The 14362-nt window shown below is 39.6% G+C and overlaps 1 long non-coding RNA gene across 1 annotated transcript in view; it reads left to right on the top strand.

Moving 5' to 3' along the window:
• LOC106725926 overlaps positions 1-14362 on the top strand; it is a 58040-nt gene that overhangs the window by 2979 nt on the left and 40699 nt on the right. The window contains exon 2 of the long non-coding RNA XR_001361934.1: positions 6376-6442. This is a non-coding gene — a long non-coding RNA (uncharacterized LOC106725926). The remainder of the gene's footprint in view (positions 1-6375; positions 6443-14362) is intronic.

Below are 14362 nucleotides of genomic sequence, written 5' to 3'. Positions count from 1 at the left end.
TTACTGGAATTGTCTAAATGATTTGGGGGAAATAGCTGGAGATTTGGGCAGAGAGGATGTATGGCATATGGAGATTGAGATCCAATCATGAGGACTAGTTTCAGAAGCAGTAAACAGTAAAAAAGACTAAGGAAATTAAGGTATAAGGCTCCAGAAAACATGGCACAGTTCAGGGGTTGGGGCAGAAGTTCGGAATTAAGGAAGACCAAAGAAAACCTCAGTGCTAGAATGTATTGATTAAGGTTGGGCTAGGGCCAGAAGTGAGCTGACTTGCTGTTCAATTGCTGTCCTGTAGGAGGCGCCTGGGAGGGTTACACTATGCCTCAAATTGGGTTTAGGCATATGTGAATCAGAGTTGTGGTTGCACTGAGACTAAAGGGAGCATGTAGCCTGAAGTGAAGCAGGCCAGTCAAGGGTGGCAGCTGGAGAAGTAACTTGAAACAGGTTGTCAGATCAAGAGCCCATAGGAACTATAGCCGAAAAGAAAGAAGATTAAAATACAAAAGAGTTTAGAATTTGGAATATTGGGGTTAATGGTCTAACTGGAGAGCAACGTGGGCTCTCCAAATATGGGGCTATTACCCACAGCTAAGATTTTGTATAATTTGGGGGGTATAATGTTTGGAAAGGCTGACTCCATTTAATGTGCCAGGCCAGAGTACATTGGGTCCTTTGTGTTCCCCCACATAGGAATAGGGTTGGTCCTAAAGTCTCAGAGAAGCTGAGTCTGTAGGTGGGAGAGGGGTGGTCTGTTATAAAGGTTAGGAGTAACAGAGACCAAGTAGGTTGTTACATGGATATTGCAAATGTGTATAGCATAATAGCTAATGAGGATGTTCCTCCTCCACTGAATTCCCAGGGGTGAAGGATCAAGGTGGTTTTCCTATAACTGTTGGGCACAGTATACAAATTGAAGTTGTGGCTGGTCTAGCCTGGTCATTCAAGAGGCATTCATTGATCACTCTTTATGTTCCCAGTACTCCTCTTATTTCTGTGGAGTCATATTAAGATGAAAGTATTCCTAATATTTATAGTGAGGTACCTAATTTTATAATTCTTCCCAAGTAGTTTTTGTTCTATGAACTTGAGTTATTAGTGGTAGCTGAAAATGGAAGCCTTTACTGTAAATGCAGAGATGAGAATAGGAAGCTCTTACCAGATTACACATTGGGGATTCTTAGTAAATGCTGGTTGAATAAAATTAGAACCTCATAAGGGGAACAACAAATGGGTCACCTTTTACATTGTGAGGTTTGTCTTAGGTGAACTCCACTCCACCACTTCTATGATCCCCCTCAGACACATATTCCTGGTCCAGCATTCTCACAACTGCTACTTGGTAAGAGGCTATTGTTCTTTAAGGCCAGTCAGCTCCAAAGGAAACAACTAGAAGAATTAATAAATTAGCTATTAATAATGTACAGCCAGAGTGTAAGTCCCAGACAATAGAATTCGGGCTTTCTCTTTGATGAACAGTGACAGGAAAAAGCCATTATGATCTACATATCTTTTTTTAAGATACAATTTTAAATTTTTATCTTTCAATTGACATTCAAAATGTATTTATATTCTTTTCAAGTGTACAGCATAGTGGTTAGACAATTGTCTACATATACTTTTGTCCAGCTCAATGCTCTCAGTGATGGGGGAGAGTGCTTTAATTACCAGAAATGTGAAATTCTCAGCAAGCAGCTGTTAAGCACACAAGGCAAAGCAAGAATCCAAGGTCTGATTGACTCATCAGTAAATATATAATAAATCACTTTTAGGTTCAAACAGTTTATTATTTACACAGTGAAAGAAAAAGTAGTCAATGGTTCCTGCTCCTAGTGGTCTTTGTCCAAACACCAAAAAGGACGACACTTAAACAAAAGGGGCCAGAGGACTGCAATGGTAGTTGTGGGATATTCTGTTGCTAAGAAGCCAATTCTGTATTGAACTAAATGGCTTCATATTCTGTAGCTCTATTCTGAGGGATGAATTAGAATTTTAGCTTATCAGATCCCAGCAGGTAGGAAGCTATGAAAAATCATTTCTTGACAGTCTCCCAGGGCAGAGGGGGTTAGGAGGGGAGTGAGAGATGGCCTTGAAGCATCTTCTGACCAGCCTCCAAACCTCTTGTGCTCTGGGAGGATCACAGGTATTCTGCCAAGACTTAGATTGGCTGTAATCAAATCTTTGCCTGTGGAGTTTATGTGGATAGAGCAAGGCTGCCAAGGTACCATGGGGGAAGCCATTCTACATTAGTTAACTGAAGGCCCAGCTACCTTCCCTGGGAATTAGTAAAAGGGGGTGAAGTAAGGTTTATTGAGGAACTTCCCTTCTCCATACCCTCTGCTGACCTTCTTATTCCTCTCCCTTCATTTTTCTAAGTCTCTTTGGGGTTGGGATAGGGTGGTGCAGGGATTAAAGGAGTAAGGGAACACACAATGAATTCAGGGTTTGCAAGATCCAGTACAAACAATGAATTCAGGGTTTGCAAGATCCAGTACAAAGGTCAGGGAATCCCAAAGCCCTCTAGTCCTTTGCTAGTTTGATTCTTAGTTTTTTAGCTATGAATTGAAATGTATGAATAATTTCTAAGGTCCCTTTTAGCTCTAACAGTATGATTTTCCATAAATGCAAGTTTATTGAATATAGTGGTAGGAGCCTAATCTGCATACCTACCCCCCAAATATTGGGACATCAGGGCAGATCATCAAAAACCCTATGATTAGAACAGAGAGGTGGATAACATTATTGTTAATCTAGGACCTCCATCCTAATCCCTTTGAGGGTGACTATGCTCCTCCATACACACTTCAGTTTACTTGGAACACTTATATTTGCCACCATTATTTTTGAGTTTTCCACTTCAGCCCTCTCCCCCATCCTGCTTTACTCACTAACTGCAAAAGATGCAAATACTGCTCTAGCTAGACATGTCTCAGTTTCAAATTTCAGGTCAGTTGTCTGACAGTCTTCAATGTGTCCATTTAGGAAATTACCAAAGACATTCCATTTTCCAAGGGTAGAGCAAGTCACTTTATATAGCAAACAACAGGGGCCTTTTGTGCCACCTTTCCCAATCATAGCCTTTCTTCCTCAAACCTCCACAAATATACCCTATCAGTGGTTCCCAAACTTATTTGGCCTACCGCCCCCTTTCCAGAAAAAATATTACTCAGCGCCCCCTGGAAATTAATTTTTTAAAAATTTTAATAGCAATTAAACAGAAAGATATATGTATTAATGTTTCTACCTTTTTCGTAAAATATAGTAAAGAAAGGTGTAAATTAGAAACATTGAAGTTTGAAATTATGAAACTATTTATTGAACTCAGAATAGAAAGGTAATACAAAAAAAGTTAAAACAAATGCACCTGTGGCCATCACCGCCCCCCTGGATCGCTGCAGCGCCCACCAGGGGGCGGTAGCGCCCACTTTGGGAATCACTGACCTACCTGGCAGAGGAGAGAGTCTTGGCATAGCCACTAGTCAGTTATTCAATCATTTATCTATCCATTTATTCAACAAGTAATTTATTGATAGCCTCTTTGTGCCAGGTGCTGGAGTTCAGTGATGAATGAAAAATACTCTCTGCCCTCATGAGACTCATAACCTAGAGGAGGAACAGATCATCAACAAATGAATACTTTTGTAATAATAGGAGCTACCAATGATAGTTTACACTCTCCCTGACACTATTCTAAGCATCTGAGATGTAGTAACTAATTTAATCCTCTAAGCAACCCTTTGAGGTAAAAATTATTGGCCCCATGAAGAATTAATTCCAAGCTCTGGCCCAGACCAGCAGATTCCGTGGTACCTGGTGAGCTGCTAGCCAAAGGTCTTGGCATGGCTGTCTTTGGTGTGGGATAAACAAGTTTAAGGCCAGCACCGAGGAAATGACCCAGCCCAATGACACCTAGTTTCAGTGTTGACCAGGCAGGATTCCCAGGACTATACTAAACAACCTCAAAACTGTCACCGCCAGGGTTTTCCGGCCCTCTTTTTTTCCTCGCCTTTCTCTCCCACCTCCCAATTCCTCCTCCCCCTTTCAGGACGACCCCTCCTTCGGAGCCGCCTCCTTTGTGAGTCGTTTCCAATTCCCCGCCCCAAAGAACTTGTATTTCCCTCTGAATCCCCCTCTTACCGGAAGCAGAGGAAGGGCAAACCGGCTTTGGGAACCTGGTGAGCTCTTTGTCCAACAAGCAAGAAGTCTTGCGCCCTCCCCATTTGGAGGGAAAGGAAATCGGTGGAGTTAGTTCTGGCCAAGCGACGTATATTCTGTGATGTGAGGAGGGAATTGGTTACTAGGAGGGACTTATCGCTGCCCGCGAAGCTGGGGGGCAGAGGAGGGCAAGGACCGCAGGGCCCAGAAGCCAGCTCTAAAGAAGGGAGAGGGGCGAGGGGGGAAGGAGAGGCTCCCAGGATGAGCGTGTGGAGGGTTGTATAGATGAACCTTTTGGGGATGTGCCTATGTGCGGAGAGACTGTGTGTGTGCGTGTGTTGTGTGTGTGTGTGTGTGTGTGTGTGTAGAGATTTACAGGTGTGTAGGGGGAGGGGAGAAGGGAAAGGAATGCTAATGTCACCGGACCAGCCAGGAGGTAGGAGGTTGCCTGTAGTGTGTGGGTTCTTGATTTCCTGCAGGAAAGATTCCACAATACGAGTCCAGATGATTTTGAGAGTACTTTATTAAAGTTGGGAACAGTGAAATGAAATCTTCGGATAGAAGAAGCAACAGGAGAGAGCTTAGGCGGGCTGCTTGGCTCTCTAGAAAAGTTAGAGAAAAGGCTTGGAGACAGGTTCAGAGGGTTAGCCAAGGAGCAGCTGCTGCTGCTCCGCTGGTTACAGGTCCCTGGGGACCCTTAGAGTTTAGAAGAAAGTTCACGTGGGAGAAAGAAACAGCATGGCCATGCTCCGGAAAGAGCCGCTGGCATCCTTTATCTTGAGGGCTTTTATTTATCTTTGGGGAGGGATGGGAGGTCCTAGAGGAGGTCTCAGGGGAGGGTTTCTGCAGAATATTCATCAGTTTTCAGGTGTGTTTTCAAATACTGTAATATGTTGGTGCACCAAAATGAGTGCATAGAGAGACCAGGGTCATTTTCTGGTCAGCTTTGTCTCTATCTTGGATTTGTTTGGTTCTAATTGGTTTTTGTTGTTGTTGTTGTTATTTATTTCCCTGACTTTATCCATCCTTGGATTTGGCTGGCACTAATTTCACTGATTGGGTCTCTGTTATCTCTCTCCCTGATCAGGGTGATTTAAGCTATTTACTCTCTGGTTAGGGAGGAGAGGCTAAACCATTTGCTCTCAAGTGTCTGTGGAAGATTTTGCAATTTACTAGCTGAATGTAAATTGCTTGACTTGTTTGGCCCTATTTGGCTAACCATCTGTCTCAGTTTCCCTTTTCTCAATTGTCAAAAATTCTCCTAACATCTAAGTATCCTGCCTCACTGACTTTTTATTTTTGAGGTGGCAGGGAGGGTGGACATGACCTGTTTGAAATACTGAGGAAAACTGTTGACCATCTCTTAAAAAAAGGAAAAAAGAAAGGGCAAATGGTTTGCTCATAAGCAGAGAGAGGTCCAGGGCCCACAATAGCCATCTGTGGACCCCAGATTACTGCTTAAAGTGGGGGAGAAAACCCAAATAGGCTACTTTGGTACTTCCCATGTATCGTTTGAGTCTGTGAGAGGAGAAAAGGAACAGGTGACTGAGCTGTTGCTTACTCTTTCTGTGAGCCTGTCCTGGGCTTGGTGTGGCTTCCAGGCTAGGTTTGATGCTCCTCAGGGACACGGTGCTCTCTGAGTGGGGGTATAAAATGGGATCACTCCCAGTGTAAGACCTCATGGCCTTCCCCATAAAGTTGAGTGCTGGACATTGCAACAAGGTCCTTTCTGGTGTGCCAGCCTGGTGACTTCACCAGCCTCAGATCTGCCCATTGGCTTCTTGCCAAGGTTGGAGCATAGGGATTTGTAGTGTCCTGGTCTGATCCCTACCACTACCACCTACTGCCCCCCCCCACACACAAGTGTCTCAACAGCCTGTGAGTAGTATGGGGAATATGATCTTCAGGTTGGAGTTTTGCTGGGTAAGTGACTCAAAGGAGACCAGCGGACTTGGGTTCTGATCTGATCCTTACCATTAACTAACTGTGTGACCAAAAGCAATTTCCCTGGTCTTCCTGTGCCTCCCTTTTGTCATTTATAAAATGGGATAGTAGCTCACAGGGTTGTTGTAAGTGTAAATATGATTATGATAAATTCTCAGTACATGGAAGCAATGAATACATGGCAATATATACAGTATGTATATGTCAAGAGAAGTTAAAGTAAAAATTTTATTCTGAAAGAATGTATTAAACTGCTGATTTCTTTCTGGTCTCTTCTAGGCATACCTAGCTGTGCTGTCCTCAGACAAAGCCCACTAAGTCCATCCTATAAAATCACACGCCTGAAGTAAGTTTGAATTTTTTACTATGTTTGGGTAGATGATTATTAGTCCACCAACAACTCTCTTTTGGATTGCTGATCTCCAAACCTTCAAACTTGCCTGCTTCCATCCTGTTCATTCTGCATGTTGCAGTCAGAGTTATCTTTCTCTCTGAGTGACAAAATAACCTACTGGTTCAGAGCATAGACCTTGGTGTCAGACATATCTCGTTCAAATCCCACCTCCACCCTGTTTTACCAATTTCTAGTTGTGTGACCTTGGACAAGTTACTTTGCCTTTTTAAGAATTCTTTTCCTTATCTGTAAAAGGGGATAATGGTGGTTTCTACCTCATATAGGTGTGAGAAGTTTGAGAGATAATGTATATATGGTGTCCCACAGTAACTGCTCAGTAAATGGTAGATTAAAAATGGTAAGAGCAGTAAGGCTGCTAACAAGAGACTGTTAAAATAATGTACTATAACATCTAGACTGGATAGGGAGTAAAGCAGTGAGAAGTCAAAGGAAGGGAGATCTTGATGAATGAAGAGTGAGTATTTGAGAGCCAAGAAGTAATAAGGATAGGAGGTTGTAGCCAGAGATTGGGATAGTGGAGTTCAGGGATTTTGAAGTGGAGCAGTTCCATGGTTATGGGGTCGTCTAGATTAGAACACTAATGGCATGTGGTCAGAGGTTGTAGAAGTAGGGGAGATCACAGGACAGTGAGGCTAGAATGTTGTGTGAGTCATCTATAGTCATCTAGGCTACTTATATGATGGCAGGGGTTGGAATGGAGAGAAAATGGAACTAGTGCCAAAGCCAAGGTCCACTCTGATTAACAGGGAGAAGTTATTTCTTTCACAAATATTTACTGAGCTCTTACTAGATATCAGGACATAGCAGGACAGACAACAGTCCTGTTCTCATGGAGCTTATAGTCTAGTAGGAGTGACAACAGATATGAATAATCCCATCTGTAAATAGAAAACAGAAAATTGTGGTAAGAACTATGAAGGAAAAATAAGGGTTCTGTAAGTGCTTATAACAGGAGGATCTGACCCTGTTTGGAATGTCAGGGAAGGCTTCCCTGAAGAAGTGATGAGAACTGAAAAATCAATTGGGATAGATGGAGATGGATGAGGGGTGGGTGGAGGAAGTGTTCTAGGTAGAGGAAATGAACAGCATGTGGAGAGACCTGAAGCTAGAACATGTATAAAGGACTTGAACTGAGAGGCATCTCCTATGACTAGAGCATATTAAGGAAGGGGAGAGTATTGTGAGCTGAGGCTGGATAGCAGGCCCCCTTAATTATTTTGGGCTTTATCCTAGGAAAAATGGAAGTACTCCTTTAAAGGGTTTTTTCCTTCCCCCCCACACCTCAGTTTTAGTGAGATATAATTAATATATAACATTGTATAAATTGAAGGCATACAGCATGATGATTTGATATCTGTATATATTGCAAATGATTAACACAATATTTTGTAAATAATGCATAACTGCTAATTATAAAAATAAGCAAACAACACAGAAATATATCAATTGTAAAAGCCCAGTTTGTATTTGTGTGTATGTTAGAATATATATGTATGTACACACACACATATATAGATACATACATTATTATATACATATACAACATAATTATTTTATTTTTTAAATATTTTTTATTGATTTCAGAGAGGAAGGGAGAGGGAGAGAGAGATAGAAACATCAATGATGAGAGAGAATCATTGATCAGCTGCCTCCTGCACGCCCCACTCTAGGGATTGAGCCAACAACACAGGCAATTGTTTTTTCACCTATAAGTTGGACATATAGTTTTCCCCTTTTAAATTGTTAATGCATTGACTTGCATTAATAAGTTTTTAAAAACTTTCTATTATGAAAACTTCCAAATATAAATGACAGTACAGAGTATAATAAACCTCCATGGAGCCATGACTCAGCATCAATAGCCATCAACATTTTGCCATACTGTTTCAGCTATCTTCCTCCCCTTTTTTGTGCTGGGGTATTTTAGGCTAAGCAAGAATGTCATATGATTTCATGCATAAAGATTTCAGTATGCATCACACAAAATTATACCAAAAAGGATAGCTCATGTAATCATAATGCCATTATCACACTAATGCCCAGCATGTACTCAGATTTTTTCCAGTTGTCTAAAAAATGTTATTAGCATCAGGGTTTGTTCTAATCAGGATCTAACCAAGGTCAACTCATTGTATGAAGTTATATCGCTTAAGTTACTTTAAGTTTTTAAAAAGATAAAACAGAACAATAACTCTTTCCTTTTATTTTCATGCCATTGGCTTGTTGAAGAAACCTGACATTTGTCCTGTAGACTTTCTCTCTCTCTCTTTTTTTTTCCTATTGCTTGGCCAACATTAAAGTTTTTCTTTTTGTTTTTGTTTTTTTGTTGTTTGTTTGTTTTTAGACTCTCTCTTACATTCTAGATTTGGCTGATAACTTCTTTTTTTTTTTTAATATATTTTATTGATTTTTTACAGAGAGGAAGGGAGAAAGATAGAGAGTCAGAAACACCGATGAGAGAGAAACATCGATCAGCTGCCTCCTGCACACCCCCCATTGGGGATGTGCCCGCAACCCAGGTACATGCCCCCGACCGGAATCGAACCTGGGACCCCTCAGTCCCCAGGCCAATGCTCTATCCACTGAGCCAAACCGGCCTCGGCTGATAACTTCTTTGAGGATCTGTTTTACCTGTCTCTATATTGCCTGTAGACTGGAAATTAGATCTAAATACGTGATTAGATTCAGGTTATTTATTATTATTTGGCAAGATAATTTCATAGTTGATACTATTTACTTCCTTTTACATGATGTCTGCTTGTCTCATTTTTAGTGATACTAAAAATGGATTGAAATGGTGATAGTTTGATCCCTTCATATTAAAGTTCTCTATCATTTTTTCACCTAATGAGTTTACCACCCACTTAATAACTGTTATCTGAATCAATTTTTCATTAGGGTTTCATAGTAATGATTTTCTGATTTTATCCTTCTTTCAGCATTTATTAGATAGCATACCTCTGTCCTTCATCTACTAGGGTTCTTTGGTATGCCTAAAATACAGTTCCTATAGGAAAGAGAGGATAAATGCTTAACTCTTTTTCTTGTCTTGTAATTGCCACCTTTTCAAGTAAGTGTTACCAGGAAACCCCCCCCCCGCCCCCCGTGGGCTCGGGCTGCCTGTTGCTGTATCTAATAATGAAGGCAGGGTTGAATCATATAAGGAATTTATTGAGAAGGCTAGCCAACCAAGAAGACAGGGTGCTTACAAACATTCAAATCCTGTCTTACAGCAAGGTACAGGGGACAGGATTATAAAGGGGAATGGACTAGGGTAAAGCTGAGAATGAAATGCAGCTACATGCAGCCCTGGAGGTCCCCAGACATCAGCTGTTATCCTTAGTCATCAGACAATGAGATGATGTTTTGACTCCTGGTGAGTTGGTCTGACCATGCGTATTGGTTCTGCTTGCTGGATTCACAGCTGAGTCACCTCCTCAGTCACTTCACACAGGCTTTGAAAAGGAAACTTAAGAAAAATGTAACCCCCTATTCACATAAGTATATGTGTTTTAAGATTTAAAATAATTTGATTATTTTTCAGATTAATTCAGGTACTCTATCAGATTATAAGTCCCTCTATCATTCTCCTCTCTGATTAGGTAGATTAGTTGATATCTATCAACCTTATACTATACTAAATTTTATTTTTAAATTCATTATATTGTTGTAGTGCCACTAATTTCACCCCTGCTATGTGGCGATTACCCCCTTTTAAGTCTGTTGAATTGACATGCACTAGAAAAGAGAGGCATACATTGAATACAGCAACAAGATATTAAACAAATTACAGTAATGAATAAAAAAATGAGGAAGGCTTCCTTTATACCAGCCCAGCTGGGTAGCCATGAAGTAAGAGTAGTAAATTCCTTTGTAAAAAAGCCTTCCCTTTTTACAGACTGAAAAAGAACCAAACAAATTCTGTTTTAGTTTACTTTAGATTTTTTTATCTAATTAGATTTATTATTCAGTATATCTATAATTTTCCTTTAAGATTTCTCTTTACAACCCTTCTATGACTTTCACAAACCTTCTTACAACTTTTACAAACATTCTTATAACTTTAACTCACTTTCTTTTTTTTCAAAATGCATCTCTATGCCTCATGCCTTCTATTACCAACACTATAACTTTTTTCTATTCCCTTCTTAAGTATTCCTATTCTAATATCCTTTCTTCCTGTTATATCCCTTTCTTTATATCCCTTCTCACCTTTTTTACTTCCTTAACTCTAATTCTTTTTTAACTTACACAGACCTCCTGCAGCTTACACAAACCCTCTGTAACTTGCCTAGTCCCTTTTAGTTTGTTTCTTCTTAACACATTCAGAAATATAACTACTTTCTAACTAGTTAACATTCTTAACTCTTAGAAACAATTGTTAGGTGACAAGGAAGCAGTTAACATTCCTCAGATTAGCAATACATTCACATTTTTAAAAGCTATATTTCAAAAAAAGTAAGACATATTAATTAACACATCTAAATCTATTCTCCAGCTTCTCTGTAATAAGAAGCTAAAAATAGGCAAACTCAGATTATGGTTTCCATCGAAATATAATTTTTCTCCCTAAGATTACCCTTATTTTTATCAAAGAGCCAAATCAAGACTAATATATTTACTGTATTCAGTTGAGTTCCAGTTTGGCCTAATTATTTGCATAAACACAACAGAAATAGTAATTGATTACATAGACTTTTTAAAAAATCTGATTTGCTGGAATCTCACAAGAAAGTTTCTTCTCAGGGCAAAGAAGCCAGGCCACACAGTTGCCATCAGGCTTTGCTTGCAATACCTATAGGTTTGGGTATATTCCTCAAGTTTCTGAGGTCCCTACAGGTATCTTGAGATTCCCTCTTGATATCTTTTAGGAAAGCAAACTTTGTTCTTTACCTGGAAAGATTGCCATGAACCATGTGACCAAGCAAGGTACCAGGCTATTTATCCAAGGGGCTTATTGGCTTCAAAGTCAATCTTTATTCCTTAGCACTTTCTGGTGACATCCAGAGTCCTGGCATGTCTCTTTTAAATAAGATATTCCAGCAAAGTGTTGGTTAATAAAACCACAGCTGGAAACTGGCTTATGTCCTGTTATGAAGAAATCCGATTCTTATTGGATTTTTGCAGACAAACACATTGTCATGAGAACAATAATACTCATTAAGAGTATCTAAATTCTAGAGGGATAAGGTAGGGAGAAAAATATAAATGCCTCAATATTGCTTATGAAAGTATAATTTACTAAATTGCTTTAAAAAAAGAAACAAGTTCCTCTATGTCTGGAAAAGGAGAAGGTTAAAAATCAATATTTCTAATAAAGATTACAAAAAGCATACAATTATTTTTATCTCATTCAGGCCTATAATCAAATTCTGTTTCTCCTTACCAGTATTTATATAAATCCAAATACTCTATAGAGTTCTAATAATTTTTATCTAGTTTGAGGGAATGGTCTCAGAGATATGTAGCTTAAAATAAATCAGAGCCCTTTTCCATGGATCTTTCAGAAGATGTAACATCTTTGTAAATGTATCAGAGTAAAACAATGACTGGCTATAAATGACAAAAAAAAACCTTAAAATGGCGTGGTTATATATTTCATTACAATGCAATTTACATGTTATCCTTCACTTTTAGTCATAGAATCATAAGCATAAGTCAACCAATCAGCCAGAATGTAGCTCAGTGGGCTGCCAGGTGGGGTTGCCAGTGCATTTCCCATGCTTTTCAACACCCAGAAACAGCAACAGAAGGTACCTTAAATATGCCACTCCTGGCTTACAGTGCTCAGGACATACAGATAACAGGCGCGCAAACAGAATGCTGATTCAACCAATAGCAAAGGCCACTGGGAAAGTTTGTAAGCACTTACGGAAAGTCCCTGAGTTAAATAACTCAGCAGCTGCTATTAAGTTTGCACAGGCGCCTGCAAGAAGTTTCCTAAGTCTAGGCAACCACCCTGAGTCCTTTGGCACTCCCCATAGGGTCTTACCTTAGGGCTCAGAGGAGGGTCCTGTGGAGTCACCAAAATATGTTACCAGCAAACCCCCGTGTGGGTTCTGGCTGCCTGTCGCCGTGTCTAATAATGAAGGCAGGGTTGAATCATATAAGGCATTTATTGAAAAGGCTAGCTAATCAAGACAAGGCGCTTACAAGCATTCAAATCCTGTCTTACAGCAAGGTGCAGGGGACAGGATTATAAAGGGGAATGGACTAAGGTGAGACTGAGAAAGGAATGCAGCTACGTGCAACCCTGGAGGTCCACAGATGTTAGTTATTGTCCTTAGTTATCAGGCAGTGAGATGATGTTTTGACTCCTGGTAGTCGTTTGGACCATGCTTATTGGTTCTGCTTGCTGGATTCACAGCTGAGTCACCTCCCCAATCGCTATAGTCACTATGCTGTGCACACATCACCACTATCTAATTCCCAGAATATTTCCAATACTCCAAACAAAAATCCCATATGATTATCTGTCACTACATATTCCCTCCTTCCCCCAACTCCTGGCAACCAATACTCTACTTTCTATCTAAGGATTAGCTTATTCTGTATATTTCATATAATTGGAATTATGCAACATATGACCTTTTGTATCTGGCTTCTTTCACTTAGCATAATGCTTTTGAGGTTCATCCATGTTGTAGCATGATTCAGTACTTTGTTTCTTTTTATAGCTGAATAATATTCCATTGTAAGTATATACCACATTTTGTTTATGTGTTCATCATTTGCTGCCATGAATATTTTTGTACAATTTTTTGTTTAAATACCTGTATTCAATTTTTTTTGGTATATATCTAGGAGTGGAGGTACTGGGTCATATGTTAATTCTATGTTTAACTTATTGACAAACTGCCAAATTTTTCCACAGTGGCTGCACCATTTTACATTCCCACCAGCAATGTATGAGGGTTCCAATTTCTTTCTCCACATTTTTCACATTTTTCCACTTTTTAAATTATAGCCATCTTATTAGACATGAAGTAGATTATTATTCAATCATAAGAAGGAGTGAAGTACTGATACATGCTATAATATAAATGAATCTTGGAACCATTATACTAAGTGAAAGACATCAGACACAAGAGGCCACATATTGAGTGATTCCATTTGTATGAAATGCCCCAAATAGGCAAATCCTTAGAGATAGAAGTAGAATTGTGATTGCCAATGGGTGGAGTATTTCTTTTTGGAGTGATGGAAATGTTCTGGAGTTAGATAGTGGTGATGGTGGTAAAACTTTGTGAATATACTACAAAGCATTGAGTTGTACACTTTAAGGAGGTGAATTTTATCATAGGTGAATTATATCTTAATTTTTAAAAAGCACAGTGTCTCATTGTAGGTCTAGAGATGATATTTGATATTTAAATTTATAGCATTTCTCTCCTTTATTTTTAACAGCGTTGTACCAGGTAGAGTACCCAAGAAAAGCAGTATAGTTTGTTGATGGAAAAGGCACACAGCCAAATGTGTGAATGAGACTGAAATTAGCCCATACCATTCTCTTTTAACTTGGTGTTTTCTAGCTTGGTGCTACCCCAGCCCAGAGGAAAAAGCACCATTTTACCACTTTGTAATTCAACTGTCCAGAGGAGAAAGACATCTTACTTTGATTTGTCTTTTTAGAAAGGGCACCACCATTCTAGTGGAGATCCTAATACAGTGGATACTACTTTCCCATCCTGAAAATTGGGCCATCTTCACAGCCTTTTACTTTAACTGGGTCTAATAATAAGTTATAAAATACACCCCCATAATTCTCTAAAGCAGTGGTTCTCAACCTTGGCTGCACATTAGAATCACCTGGGAATCTTTTTAAAATCCTGATTTCTGGGCCCCATCCCC

Source organism: Myotis brandtii, unplaced genomic scaffold, assembly GCF_000412655.1.
Source record: "Myotis brandtii unplaced genomic scaffold, ASM41265v1 scaffold199, whole genome shotgun sequence".
Classification (NCBI taxonomy): domain Eukaryota; kingdom Metazoa; phylum Chordata; class Mammalia; order Chiroptera; family Vespertilionidae; genus Myotis; species Myotis brandtii.
Note: the sequence above shows the minus strand (reverse complement) of the source record. Positions and strands in the feature narration are given on the sequence as shown.